Here is a 15,830-nt window from a genome sequence, read left to right on the forward strand (position 1 = left end):
TCTTTTCCCGGGCTGCTTTCAGGATTTTCTCTTTGTTTCTAAGACTTGTATATTTTACTATTAGGTGACAGGATGTGGACCTATTCTTACTGATTTTGAGGGATGTTCTCTGCACCTCCTGGATTTTGATGCTTGTTCCCTTTGCCATATTAGGGAAATTCTCTTCTATAATTCTTTCCAATATATCTTCTGCTCCCTTCTCTCTTTCTTCTTCTTCTGGGATCACAATTATTCTGATGTTGTTTTGTCTTATAGTGTCACTTATCTCTTGAATTCTCCCCTCATGGTCCAGTATTTTTTTGTCTCTCTTTTGCTCAGCTTCTTTATTCTCTGTCATTTGGTCTTCTATATCACTAATTCTTTCTTCTGCCTCATTATCCTAGCAGTGAGAGCCTCCATTTTTTATTGCACCTCATTAATAGCTTTTTTGATTTCAACGTGGTTAGATTTTAGTTCCTTTATTTCTCCAGAAAGGGCTTTTATATCTCCCGAGAGGGTTTCTCTAATATCTTCCATGCCTTTTTCGAGCCCGGCTAGAAACTTGAGAATCATCATTCTGAACTCTAGATCTGCAATATTACCAATGTCCATATTGATTAGGTGCCTAGCCTTTGATACTGCCTCTTGTTCTTTTCCTTTTTGTGGTGAGTGTTTCTGCCTTGCCATTTTGTCCTGATAAGAATATATGCAGGAGCAAATAAAATACTAAAAGGGTGGCAAATACCCCAACAAAATGTGCTTTAAGCAAATCAGAAGAGACCCCACATCATGGGAGGAAGAAAGGGGATAAAAAGAAATTCATAAAAAAATTAAAACGAATAAAGAAAAAATATAAAAAAGAAAAAAATACATATATACATATATATTAGCCTGGTGACTAGAACAGGGTCACCCCCTTAATTTTGGGAGTATTTTGGTCTCTTAGAAGAAACTACCTCCCAAAATTTTAAGGAATGAAGAACATATATAAGGGTAAACACAATGAAGAGATGGAATATGCCTATAAAGAGGAAAAAAAAAATTTTTTTAACTTCTAAAAAAAGGAGTTGATAAATTAAGTTGATTGGGAGAATAAAGTAAAAGAAAGTGGAGAGAATTTGCTCGGGCTGGAGACTAGAACAAGCCCGTAGCTAGATTTAGCGTATATTTTGATCTATTAGAGGAAGTTGTACCCCAAATTTTTTAGAAAAACCCTATGTATATACAGAAAATAAAACTAGCTAAAATAAAGGATAAAACATGAGTATAAGAATGAAGGTTCAAAAAGATTATAATTATTTTTTTATGAAAGGTATTAAGATAAACTAGTTAAAAAACATTAAAAGTGGAAAGGGTAAAAGTTAAAAAAATTAACAGAAGAAAAAAATTTTTAAAAAAATTAACTGCAAGCCTAAAGAATCATGGGAGAAAGCCATGAATTCCATGCTTTGCCTTCTCCTCCTCTGGAATTCCACTGTTCTCCTTGGTAAGATCTTGTCTTGGCTGGATTTCCTGTTGATCTTCTGGGGGAGGGGCCTGTTGTAGTGATTCTCAACTCTTTTTGCCCGAGGCAGAATTGCACCGCCCTTACGTGGGGCCAGGCTAAGTAATCCAATCGGTTCACTTTCGGTGGCTTTTGTCCCCTGAATGCTTTCCATAGAGTTCCAATGTCTGTATTGATTAGGTCCCTAGCCTTCTTCCCAGAAGAAGAAGAAAGAGAGAAGGGAGCAGAGAAGAGAATTATAGTAGAGAATTTCCCTAATACGGGAATGAAAGTGGTGGCCTCCCAGTCTCCAGCCTGGTGGAACTGAGAGCTTGGGTCCCCACTCCTCAGTGCACCCTCAGAGAAAAGCGCTCAATCATTCCTATCTACCTGGCCTCTGGCCGTGCTCCGGTCCCACCCAGGCTGTGACCAAGCATCTCTGTCTGGAGTCTCTGAACCCTGCAGATCTCTGAGCTCTTCCAGGGGGTGTCTCCCCAGATCTTCTGGGGACCCCACACAGAGAGCAGTGGCCTGTGCCATGGATTATGGTTCAAGGTAACCCCAAGTTGAGAGCTCACTCCTCTGCTCTCTGTAGCTGGCTTCCCCACTCTAATACCTGTGAGCTCTGGGACACTCATATACCCCTGATCCTTCTGTCACTCCGCGGGACCTGGGGTCATGCTGACCCTGTGTGGACTTCACCCCGGTTTAGCCTCTAGAGCGATGTCCCTCAGTGGGGCAGACTTTTAAAAGTCCTGATTTTTGTGGGCACCTGGATGGCTTGGGGGGTTAAAGCCTGTGCCTTCAGCTCGAGTCATGATCCCAGGCTCCTGGTATCGAGCCCCATATGGGGCTCTCTGCTCAGCGGGGAGCCTGCTTCCTCGTCTCTCTCTCTCTCTCTCTCTCTGTCTTTCTGCCTACTTGTGATCTGTCAAATTAAAAAAAAAATAAAGTCCTGATTTTGTGCTCTGTTGTTTGGCTGCTTGCTGGGAGCCGGTCCCTCCCCCCGCAGTCTATCTTCCTGTCACTATGGATTCACTTCACCGCTGGTCCTACCTTTCAGAAAGTGGTCAGTTTTCTGTTTCTAGAATTGCTGCTCTTCTTTTAGATCTCCTGTTGGATTTGTTGGTGTTCACAGTAGTTTGATAAGCTATCTAGCTGATCTCTGCTACCTGATGTAATCTCAGCCTGATACTTCTATGCCATCTTGACTCTTCCAGAGATGCATTTGAGATGTAATAACACAGGGATGCCTGGTTGGCTTAGCCAGTTGAGTGCCCAACTCTTGATTTCTCCTTTGGATGTGTTCTCTGGGTAATGGGATCTAGCTGGTCTAGCTTGGTCTTTAGGGTCAGCCCACTCTTCCTCTGCTTCTTCCCCCATTTCTTTCTCTCTCTCTTAAAAAAGTACATAAAATCTTTAAGAAAAATCTAATGACATAGATAGATTGAAAATAAATGCATGGGAAACAATGTAGCATGCAAGTAGTAGTTATATAAGAAAGTTGGAGTAATATTAGTAATTAGTATTATTAACATTAGGTAAAATGATTTCAAACATGTTATTGGAGATGAAGAACAGCATTTCAACATATCAGCCACAAATTTGTAAGTGCTTAATATCTGTAATCATAGCTAGAAATCTTAACAGCATACTGTCTACAAATTATAGAAAATGTAGACCAAAAAAAAATCAGTTTGAACATAAAGGATCTGAAAAACCACTATCAGTCACCTTGACATTTGTAGAATATCACATGTAACTAGAATACAATAGAATGTACATTCCATCCAAATGCATAATAATACATACCAAGATAACTCCTATATTGGGCCATAAAACTTCTCAATAAGTTTCAAAAGTTTGAAATTTTAAGGACTGTAATTTCTAACTCTGGTTAAATTTAATGTAGGGACCGTTAATAATAAGATATGCAGAAAAATCCAAGTATTTGGAATTAATGTAGTTTTCCCTAGCCAGTCTACAGGTTTAATGTGATCAAAATAATTTCCCCCTGACTGGTATTATTTATTTATTTATTTATTTATTTGAGAGTGAGATAGAGAGCAGAGGAGGAAAAGAGGGAAAGGGAGAGGGTAATTTAAGCAGATTCCATGCTGAGTGCGGAGCCAGATGTGGGATTCAATATCATGACCCTGAGATCACGACCTTAGCTGAGACCAAGTCTGCCACTTAACTGATTGTACCATCTGGGCTTCCATGGGCGTTTTTTAAAATGCCTATTAGTCTTCACTGTATTGCTTTAAGTCAATCTAAGCTTGCATTAATTGTGAAAGACCAACTCCTTATTTGTAATAATGATATTTCTCTTACTTCAAGTTACAGGAATACTGCTTGATACCGCTTTGAAACTTTTATTAAGATATAATTGACCTATTCCATTATGTAAGTTTCAGGTATACAACAGAGTGATTCCATATTTACATACATTGTGAAGTGATCACAACAATGTCTAATTAGCATTTGTCACCATACAGTTATAAAAATTATTTTTCTTGTGATAAGTACTTCCAAGATTGACTTTCTTGGCAAGTTTCAAATATGCAGTACAGTATTTTTAACTGTAGTCAACATGCTATACATTATATCCCCATAACTTAATCATTTTATACCTGGAAATTTATGCCCTCTCTCCTTTGCCCCAGTCCTGACCCCACATCTGGCAACCACCAGTCTATTCCTTATATCTGTGAGCTTGGTTATGTTGTTTTTAAAATTCCACATGTAAGTGAAATCCCACAGTGTTTTACTTTCTTTTTCTTTATCTCACATAACCTAATAGCTTCACGGTCCATCCATGGTGTCACAAATAACAGGATTTCCTTTTTTGGTGAAAACTATTCTATTGTATATATGTACCACATCTTTATCCATCCACCTATGGATGGACAGATCACTTTGATATCTTGTCTGTTGAAAATAATGCTGCAGTAAATGAGGAGGTGGCATATATTTTTTCCAATTAGTGTTTTTGTTTTCTTAAGATAAATACCCAGAAGTGGAATTGCTGAACCATATGGTGGTTCTGTTTTTAATTTTTTGAGGGATTTCTGTACTCTTTGCTATAGCACCTATAGCAATTTACATTTTCACCAACAGTACACTCCCTTTTTTATACATTCTAATGCTTAATTTTGTCTTTTTTTTTTTTAAATTTCTTTTCAGCGTAACAGTATTCATTGTTTTTGCACCACACCCAGTGCTCCATGCAATCTGTGCCCTCTCTAATACCCACCACCTGATTATTTTTTGTCTTTTGATGAAGGGCATTCTAACAGGTATGAGGTGATATCTTATAGTTTTGATTTGTATTTCTGTGACTATGTTGAGCATCTTTACATGTGTCTCTTGGCCATCTGTATGTTTTCTTTAGAATAAACTATCTATTCAGGTTCTCTGTTTCTTACTTTGTTTTTCTACTAGTGAGTTGTATGAGTTCTTTATATGCTTTAGATATTAACCTTTATCAGATATAGGATTTGCAAATATATTGTCCCATTCCATAGGTTGCCTTTGTATTTTATGGATGATTTCCTTTCCTGTGCCAAAAATGTTTAGCATGGTATAGTTATACTCATTTATTTTTGCTTTTGTTGCCTTTGCTTTTGCAGTCAGATCCAAAAACCCAGAGGCCACAACCAATATTGAGGAGTATACCATCTATGTTTTCTTCTAGGAGTTGTATGGTTTCAGACCTCACATTCAAATTCCTCACATCAGAGAGATCATATAATTGTCTTTCTCTGGTCAGTTAATTTCACTCAGCATAATACCCTCTAGTTCTATCAATGTCATTGCAAATGGCAAGGTTTGTTTCTCTTCATGACTGCGTAATATTATATATATATATATCTCACATCTTCTTTGTCCATTCATCTGTTGATGGACAACTAGGTTCTTTCCATAGTTTGGCTATTGTGGACATTGCTGCTATAACTTTGGATCACTACATTTGTATCTTTAGGGTAAATACCCAGTAGTGTGATTTCTGGGTCATAGGGTAGCTCTATTTTCAACTTTTTGAATGGTTTCCAGAGTAGCTGCATAAGCTTGCATTCCCACTAACAGGGTAGGAAGGTTCCCCTTTCTCCGCATCCTAGTCAACATCTGTCAGTTCCTGCCTTGTTAATTTTAACCATTCTGTCTGGTGTGTGGTGGTATCTCACTGTGGTTTTGATTTATATTTCCCTGATGCTGAGTGATGTTGAGCACTTTTTCATGTGTCTGTTGGCCATCTGGATGTCTTCTTTGCCGAAATGTCTCTTCATGTTTTCCACCCACTTCTTTCTTCCTTTTGTTTTTAAGATTTTATTTATTTGAGAGAGAGACAGTAAGAGAGAGCACGACAGGGGAGAAGGTCAGAGGGAAAAGCAGATTCCCTGTAGAATTGGAAGCCCAATGCAGGACTCAATCCTGGGACTCTGGGAGCAAGACTTGACCTGAAGACAGTTGCTCAACCAATTGAGCCACACAGGCACCCTTCTACCCATTATTAGATTGGATTATTTGTTCCTTGTGTGTTGAGTTTGATAAGTTCTTGATAGATTTTAGATACTTAGCCCTTTATCTGATATGTCATGTGCAAGTATCTTCTCCCATTCTGTCAGTTGTCTTGGTTTTGATTGTTCTGTTGTGCAAAAGCTTTTGAACTTGATGAAATTCCAATAGTTCATTTTTGCCCTTGCTTCCCTTGCCTTTGGCGAAGTTTCCAGGAAGAAGTTGTTGTGGCTGAGGTCAAGGAGGTTGCTGCCTGTGTTCTCAAGGATTGATGGATTCCTGTCTCACAGTAGGTCTTTTATCCATTTTGAGTCTGTTTTTGTTTGTGGTTTAAGGAAGTGGTCCAATTTCATTCTTCTGCATGTGGCTGTCCAGTTTTCCCAACACCATTTGTTAAAGAGACTGTCTTTTACCATTAGACATTCTTTCCTGCTTTGTCAAAGAAGAGTTGACCATAGAGTTGAGGGTCCATTTTTGGGCTCTCTATTGTGTTCCATTGATCTGTGTGTCTGTTTTGGGGCCATTACCTACTATCTTGATGATTACAGCTTTGTAATCATCTGGAATTGTGATGCAGCCAGCTTTGGTTTTCTTTTTCAATATTCCTCTGGCTATTCAGGGTCTTTTCTGGTTCCATATAAAATTTAGGATTATTCCATTTCTTAGAAAAGAGTTGATAGGGATTACGTAAAATGTGTAGATTGCTTTAGGTAGCATAAACATTTTCACATTATTTGTTCTTCCGGTCCAAGGGCATGGAACATTTTTCCATTCTTCTCCATCTTCCTCAGTTTCTTTCATGAGTACATTTTTGTTCTCTGAGTACAGATTCTTTGCATCTTTGGTTAGGTTTACTCCTAGGTATCTTGTGGTTTTGGGTGCAATTGTAAATGGGATAAAATCCTTAATTTCTCTTTCTTCTGTCTTGCAGAAATGCAACTGATTTCTGTGCATTGATTTTATATCTTGACACTTCACTGAATTCCTGTATGAGTTCTGGCAGTTTTGGAGTGGATTCTTCTGGGTTTTCCACATAAAGTATCATATCATCTGCAAAGAGTGAGAGTTTGACTTCTTCTTTGCCAATTCGGATACCTTTTATTTCTTTTTGTTGTCTGATTATCAAGGCTAGAACTTCTAGTACTGTGTTGAGTAGCAATGGAGAGAGTGAACATCCCTACCCTGTTCCTGACCTTAGCGGAAAAGCGCTCAGATTTTCCCTGTTGAGAATGATACTTGCTGTGGGTTTTTCATAGATGCCTTTGATGATATTGAGCTGTGTACCCTCTATGCCTACACTGCATCTATTGAGAGTATCCTGTGGTTCTTGTTCTCTCATTTGTTAATGTATTGCATCACATTGATTGATCTGCGGATCTTGACCCAATTTTGCAGCCGTGGAATAAATCCCACTTGGTCGTGGTGAATAATCCTGTTAATGTACTGTTGGATCCAATGGCTAGTATTTTGCTGAGAGTTTTTGCATCCGTGTTCATCAAGTATTTTTTTCTGTAATTCTCCTTTTTGTCTAGGTTTTGGAATTAAAGTAATGCTGGTCTCATCAGATGAGTTGTGAAGTTTTCCTTCCATTTCTATTTTTGGAATAGTTTCAGGAAAATAGGTATTAATTCTTCTTTAAATGTTTGGTAGAATTCCCCTGGGAAGCCATCTGGCCCTGGGCTCTTATTTGTTGGGAGACTTTTTTGATGAGTGCTTCAATCTCCTTACTGGCTATGGGCCTGTTCAGGTTTTCTATTTCTTCCTCATTCAGTTTTGATAGTTTATTTGTCTCTAGAAATGCATTCATTTCTTCCAGATTGTCAAATTTGCTGGCGTATAGTTGCTCATACTGTGTTCTTATAATTGTTTGTATTTCTTTGGTGTTGGTTGAGATCGCTCTTCTTTCACTCATGATTTTATTAATTTGGATCCTTTCTCTTTCCTTTTCGATAATTCTGGCCAGGGGTTTATCCATCTTATTAATTCTTTCAAAGAACCAGCTCCTAGTTTTGTTGATTTGTTCTCTGGTTCTTTTGGTTTCTATTTCACTGATTTCTGCTCTCATCTTTATTATTTCTCTTCTCCGGCTGGGTTTAAGGCTTTCTTTGCTGTTCTTTCTCCGGCTCGTTTAGGTGTAGGGTTAGGTTGTGTACTTGAGTCCTTGTTTCTTGAGAAAGGCTTATATTACTATATACTTTCCTCATAGAACCTCCTTGTGGTATCCCAAAGATTTTGAACATTTGTGTTTTCATTTTTGTTTCCATAAATTTTTAAAATTCTTCTCTAATTTCCTGGTTGACCCATTCATTCTTTAGTAGGATGCTCTTTAGTTTCCATGGATTTGAGTTCTTCCCAACTTTTCTCTTGTGATTGAGTTCTTGCTTCAGACCTTTGTGGTCTGAAAATATGTAGGGAATGTTCCCAATCTTTTGGTACTGGTTGATACCTGATTTGTGACCCAGGATGTGATCTATTCTGGAGAATGTTCCAAGTGCACTAGAGAAGAACGTGTATTCTGTTGCTTTAGGATGGAATGTTCTAAATATATCTGTGATGTCCATCTGGTCCAGTGTGTCATTTAAAGCCTTTATTTCCTTGTTGATCTTTACTTACATGTCTATTTCAGTAAGGGGGGGGGCGTCTTAAAGTTCCCTACTATTATTTTATCATTGTTGATATGTTTCTTTAATTTTGTTATTAATTGGTTTATAAAATTGGCTGCTCTCACTTTAGGGGCATAGATATTTAAAATTGGTAGATCTTCTTGTTAGACCCTTTAAGTATGATATAGTTTCCTTCCTTGTCTCTTATTATACTCTTTGGCTTAAAATCTAATTTATCTGTGTAAGGATAGCCACCCCAGCTTTCTTTTGATGTCTTTTAGCATGGTACATTGTTTACCACCCCCTCACTTTAAATCCAGAGGTGTCTTTGTGTCTAAAATGAATTTCTTTTAGACAGCATATTGATGGGTCTTGTTTTTTATCCATTGTGATACCCTGTATCTTTTGTTTGGGGCACTTAGCCTATTTCCATTCAGGGTAACTATTGAAAGGTATGAATTTAGTGCCATTGTATTGCTTGTAAGGTGACTGTTACTGTATGTTGCCTCTGTTCCTTTCTGGTCTGTGTTACTTTTAGGCCCTTTCTTTGCTTAGAGTTGCATGTTTCCAGTGTGCTGGTTTGGTGTTTGCAAATTATTTTAGTTTTTGTTTGTCCTGGAAGCTTTATCTTTCCATCTTTTTTCAATGACAGCCTAGGTGGATATAGTATTCTTGGCTGCATATTTTTCTCATTTAGTTCTCATAATAGTTCTCATTTAGTTCTTCCTGGCCTGCCAGGTCTCTGTGGATAAGTCCGCTGCCAATCTATTATTTCTACCATTACATGTTACAGACTTCTTGTCCCAAGCTGCTTTCAGGATTTTCACTTTGTCACTTGTAAGTTTTACTATTTGATGACGGGCTGTTGACCTATTTTTATTGATTTTGAGTTGGGTCCTCTGTACCTCCTGAATTTTGATGCTTGTTTCCTTACCCAGTTATGGAAATTCTCTGCTATAACTTGCTCCAATATACCTTCTCCTCCTCTCTCTGTTTCTTCTTCTTTTGGGATCCCAATTATTCTAATATTGTTTCATTTTATGAAACAATAAAACGTATTATTATATAAAACTTATCTCTGAGATTTTCCTTTCTGAATCCTGTAGTTTTCTATCTCTTTTCTCAGCTTCTTTATTCTCTATCATTTGGTCTCTTCTATATCACAAATTCTATTCTGCCTCATATATCTTAGCAGTAAGAGCCTCCATTTTTTATTGTATCTCATTAATAGCTCTTTTTATTTCAGCTTGGTTAGATTTTTGTTCTTTTTTTCTCCAGAAAGGGATTTTATTTCTCCAGAAGGCATTTCTCTAATATCTTCCATGCCTATTTTGAGCCCAGCTAGCACCTTGAGAATCATTTAGAACTCTACTCTGACATATTACCAATTTCTGTATTCATTAGGTCCCTAGCCATTGTTACTGCCTCTTGTTGTTTTCTTTTGTAGTGTATTTTCCCACTTTGTCATTTTATCCAGTTAAGAATATATGAACAAGGGAGTAAAATACTAGAAGTGTGGCAAAGACCCTACAAAAATGTATGCCAACCAAAACAGGGGAGAAAAAATGGGGAAGAAAGAAATAAAACAAAAAAATTTAATAAAACTAAGAAATATATATAGATATATTAGACTGGTGAATAGAACAGAGCCACCCACTTGATTTTGGGTATATTCTGGTCTCTTAGAAGAAATTACCTCCCTAAATTTTAAAGAAAGATAAACTTCCATATATATACAAAAATTAAGGTAAATGTGATGAAAGGATGGAATATGACTGCAAAGGCGAAAATTCAAAAAAATACTCCAAGAAAGGACAATTCCTTTAAATTGGTTGGAAAAGGAAAAGAATAGGAAAAAAGAAAAAGAGAGAGAATGTGTTCAGGCCGAGACTAGAATTAAGCCATGTACTAGATATAGGTTATATTTTGATCTATTAGAAGAAATTATGTTACTAAAATTTTAAAGAAAAAATCCTATATACGTACAAAAATAAGTTTAAATACAATGAAGGGATAAAATATGACTAACAATTAAATTTTAAAAGGATTTTTTAAGAAAAGTATTTTTAAGATAAACTAATTAAAAAACATTAAAAGAAGAAAGAGTTTAAAAAATAGAATAAGAAAAATTTTTTTTAATTGACTTTGGAAGACTAAAGGATTATGGGAAAAAAGCCATGGATTCTATGCATTGCTTTCCTTCAGCTCTGGAGTTGTGCTGTTCTCCTTGATCGGGGAGCTTGGTCTTGGCTGGATGTTCTTGCTGATCTTCTGGGGCAGGGGCCTTTTGTAGGGAGTATCATATGTCTTTGCCTTAGGTGGAATTTCACTGCCCTTGCCAGGGCCCGGGCTAAGTAATCTCCTCATGTTCACTCTTAGTAGTTTTGTTCCCTAAACACTTTCCATAGAGCTCTGGAGGACAGGAATGAAAATGTCGGCCTCTGAATCTTTGGCCTGGAGGAGCCAAGAGCTCGGGTCTCCAGTCCTCAGTGCACCCTCAGATAAATGCAGTCAATAACTCCTGTCTCCCCTACTCCATCCGTGCTCTATGCTCACCTGGCCTGTGACTGAGCGTTTCTGTCTCTGACGTACAGCGTCATTTGGAGTCTCCAAACCCAGTAGATTCCTGCCACGCATTCCTGCACCAGTCCTCCTGGAGGAGGAAGGAGGGGGTCTCTGGATCTGCCACTTGTGGGGTCGCCACTTGAAGAGCAGCGACCTGACTGTTACTTGGGTCTCCGTTTAAGGTAATCCCGAGCTCAGAGCACATTCCTTGACTCCATCTCTGTAGCTGGCTTCCCTCCTCTGATACCTGGGAGCTCTGCCACACTCAGGCACCCCTGGTCTTTCTCTGATCCCGCAGGTCCTGAGGCCACACTGTCCCCGCGAAGGCTCCCTCTGGACGATGTCCCTCAGTGGAGCAGACTTCTAAAAGATCCAATTTTGTGCTCTGCTGCTGTCTCACTTGCCGGGAGCCGGCCCCTCCCCCCACGGTCTATCTTCCCATCACTTTGGATTCACTTTGCATCTTCTACCTTCCGGAAAATGGTTGATTTTTTGTTCCTAGAATTCCTGGTATTCTTGTCTTCTATCTCCTGTTGAGTTTGTAGGTGTTTAGAATGGTTTGATAACTATCTAGCTGAACTTCTGGAATCCGATGATATTTCAGTCTCTTAATCCTCTGCCATCTTGCTTCCTCCCCATTGGTATTTCATTCTTGTTATGTAATTGTAAATACAATCTTTTTCTTAATCTATCTTTTTACCACTTTGTTGTTAGTGTATAGAAATACAAATTTCTGTATATTGTGTTCTGCAGCTTTATGGAATTTATTTATTCTGTAGTTTTTTTGGTGGAGTCTTTAGGGTTTTCTATATATAATATCATGTCATCTGCAGATATTAACAGTTTTACTTTTTCTTTCTAATTTGGATGCCTAATGTTTCTTTTCTAATTTTTCTTGTACGACTTCCATACTATGTTGAATAAAATGGTGTTAGTGGGGTATTCTTGTCTTGTTGCTGATCTTAGACAAAAAGCCTGCAGCTTTTCACTATTGAGTATGATATTAGCAGGGTTTTGTTGTATATGGCCTTTATTATGTTAAGGTACATTCTATCTATATCTGCTTTGTTGAGTGCTTTTATCATAAATGGATGTTGAATTCTGTCATGCATTTCCTACATCTTTTGAGATGATCATATGATTTTTATGTTTTATTTTGTTTATGTGCTCTATCATGATTGATTGATTTGCAGATGTTGAACCACCTTGCATCCCTGGAATAATACCCACTTGATCGTGTTGAGTATGAGCCTTTTAATGTGTTGTTGAATTTGGTTTGCTAATATTTTATTGAGAATTTTTCATCTGTGTTCATCATGGCTGTTTACCTATAACTATCTTTCTTATGGTGTCCTTGTGTGGTGCTAGAATCAGGCTAGTGCTGATTGCCTAAAATGAGTTCAAAAGTATACCCATCACTTTTATTTTTTGAAAGAGTTTGAGAAAGATTGCCATTAATTTTCTTTAAATGCTTGGTAGAATTTACTGGTGAAGGCATGTGGTCTTGCAGTTTTTTGTTTATTGGAAATTTTTGATTACTGATTCAATCTCTTTAGTAATCCATCTGTTAAATTTTTTTTTCATTATGATTCAGTCTCAGAAGACTGAATATTTGTAGGAATTTATTCATTTCTTATAGATTTTTAAAAATTTGTGGCTTATAATAGTATTTTGTGATTCTTTGTATTTAGTTGTAATTTCTGATTTTCAGTTCTCTCTCTCTTTTTTTTTTTTTTGGTGATCCTTGGTAAAAGTTTGCCAGTTTTATGTATCTTTTCACAGAGGTAACTCTTAGTTTCATTGATCTTATTTATTATCTTTTTAGTCTCTTTGATTTATTTCTACTCTATAATTTCCTTTTTTACTAACTTTGGACTTCACTTGTTCTTTTTTTAGTATAATGTTATGTTGTTTATTTAAGATTTTTCTCCTTTCTTGAAGTAAGCATTTATTTCCTGAACTGTCTGAATTGCTTTTGCTGTATCCCATAAATTTTGATATTGTATTTCCATTTTCATTTGTCTCAAGGTACCTTTTTATTTGTCATTGGTTTCATTGATCCCTTGGTTGTTCAGTAGCATGTTGTTTAATCTTCATATATTTGTGAATTTTCCAGTTTTTTCCTTGTAATTGAGTTTTAGCTTCATCTTATATTTAGAAACTATGGTTGATATGATTTCAATCTTCTTGAATTTAGTAGTACTTATTTTGTGGACTCACATATGGTCTATTCTGAAGAATATTCCATGTGCGCTTGAAAAGAGCATGTATTCTGCTTTTGGATGGAATGCTTTTCAATTCATCTACAGAGCATGTTGTATAAGTTTGATGTTTCCTTATTGATGTTCTGTCTGGATGATTTATCTGTTACGAAAGTAGGATATGAAAATTCCTTTCTGTTGTTGTATTGTTGTGTTTTGTTCTTTAGGTCTGTTAAATGTTTGCTTTACATATTTATGTGTTCCTAGTTTGGGTGCATTAATATTATAAATGTTACATATCTTTGTGGATTGATCCCTTCCTCATTATGTAATGCCTTGTTTGTTTGTTTTTAATTACAGTCTTTGCTTTAAAGTCTGTTTTGTCTAAGGATAATTATTCCAGCTTACTTTTTTTGTTTACATTTTTATAGGATATCTTTTTCATTCCTTCATTTTTAGTCAGTGTGTGTTCTGAAATCTGAAATCTGGAATGAGTCTTTTGTAAGCAATATATAAAGGTCTTTTTTTTTTTTCTTCTTTAAACCCACTTAGCCACTTGTCCTTTGACTGTAGAATTTAGTCCATTTATACTTAAAGTGATAATGATGGTTATGTACTTATTGTCATCTTAATTGTTTTCTGGCTGTTTTCTTTCAGTTTCTTCTCTTGGTTGCTTCCTTCATGGTTTGAACATTTTGTTAGTGGTGTGCTTAGATTCCTTTCTCACAATCTTCTTCTTCTTCTTCTTCTTCTTCTTTTTTTAAATAGCCCTTAATTCACTTTAATTTTTCTTGTATAAGATCTATGTGGTGGCCATAGCTGGAGCCTAGGTCCTCTGCATGGAGATTCCTGTTGTGGGTCTTCACAAGATGGTCAGTGAATTCCTGATAGGGACACTTGGTGAATACAGTCTCTTTCCAGAGGTCAGGGGTGAGATACCTATAGATATTGGAAATGGCATCAAAAGTAGCCATGGTGAAGTTGCCTGGGATAGCAGTGCAGTCTCTTGCTGAGGCTTAGCAGACATCAATACTGGCCATCATCAGTAGCATCTTGGGCCCTGGCTGAGACAATACCAGTGCCTCTGGGAGCAGGGACGAGGCATACCAGCACAAAGCCACAGTGGCCAGTCACCTTGCATGGGACAGTTTGGGGGTTACTTGTTCCTCCAGTAGCCTTGCCAAATGGGGATGATGGAAAGTTGACCATGGGATGCCTGGGTGGCTCAGTTGGTTAAATGACTGGTTTTGGCTCAGGTCATGTTCCCAGGACTCTGGGATTGAGCCCCATATCTGGCTCCTCGCATAGCAGGGAGCCTGCTTTTCCCTTTCCCTCTACCTGCTAGTCTGCCTGCTTGTGCTCTCTCTCTGTCAAATAAGTAAATAAAAATTCTTAAAAAAGCTTGGCTAGGTTGATGGCCCCACGGATGGCAGTGGCTACCTCCGTGGAGTATTTAACATTCAGACTGATGTCAGCAAATGCCTTGAACCTGGCCTGTTGATGAGCATGCATCTGCTTTTGCATAGGCATAATCTCCAAAACCTCATCCTTGAAGAGGGATGTCCGTAGGAAGTAGTCAGTGATCTCAGATTCCGTGATAGGTAGGGAGAAGAGATAGATCTCTTCCAGGGACTTGATCTTCATGACTGTGACCAGGTGGCACAGCATGGTGATGGGGATCGACTCCTTGGCCTTGCCTCTTTGAACTCTCTGGCCTTGGCCCTGACCTAGATGCTGCTACTAAAGCCTCCATGGAAGCCAACATGGCCTCCCATTCCAGAGCTATGGGCCCTCCCATAACACCAACATCATCTGTCATTTCTTTTCTTGGAAAAGAATCTCCTTCTCACCATCTTTAGGGAATTTACCATAGGTTTTTGCTTGGTGGTTCCCATGAGTTTTAGTATAACAACCTTTATTTATAACTGTATTTTAAGTTAATAAGTTTAAACACATTCTGAACTCATTTTTACTCCCCTCACCCCATGTTTTATGGTTTTGACATCACATTTTACATACTTTTATCTTGTGTTTCCCTTAACTAATTATTGTAGTTATTCTTATTTTTACTACTTTAATTTTTTAACTTTATGGTAGCTTTATAAGTGATTAATCTGCCATTTGTACTGAATGTTTACCTTTACTAATGAGATTCATACATTCATATGTTTTTTGTTTTGTTTTGTTTTTTGTTTTTTAAATATTTATTGAAATAGTTTTCTTTTAAAATGCCCCCACTGCTGCAGCCCAACTGGCTGGCTCTCCAACGTTTCCCTCCCCATCCTGGACAGAGCTGGAGGGATCCTGAGTTTTCCAGGTGTCCCTTTGAGTCTTTCCTACCCAGGACATCTTGGAAAACAGGGAGGAGAGTGCCCTAAGGTCCCTAGTGGGTGCTTCCTGACTATTCCATGCCTAGGATATAGTTGATGCCTTGCACCAGGCCAATGATATTAGACTGCCAAATACTGAAGCCAGTGTAGC

At 37.6% G+C, this 15,830-nt stretch overlaps 2 pseudogenes; both read right to left on the minus strand.

Moving 5' to 3' along the window:
* Window positions 1-14,151: 14,151 nt before the first annotated feature.
* On the minus strand, window positions 14,152-15,071 carry LOC131810075 (small ribosomal subunit protein uS5-like; annotated as a pseudogene).
* Window positions 15,072-15,750: 679 nt separating this feature from the next.
* LOC131810576 (E3 ubiquitin ligase RNF121-like) overlaps window positions 15,751-15,830 on the minus strand; it is a 2,508-nt pseudogene continuing 2,428 nt past the window's right edge.

The sequence above is a fragment of the Mustela lutreola genome, chromosome 10 (assembly GCF_030435805.1).
Source record: "Mustela lutreola isolate mMusLut2 chromosome 10, mMusLut2.pri, whole genome shotgun sequence".
In the NCBI taxonomy this organism is placed as follows: Eukaryota; Metazoa; Chordata; class Mammalia; order Carnivora; family Mustelidae; genus Mustela; species Mustela lutreola.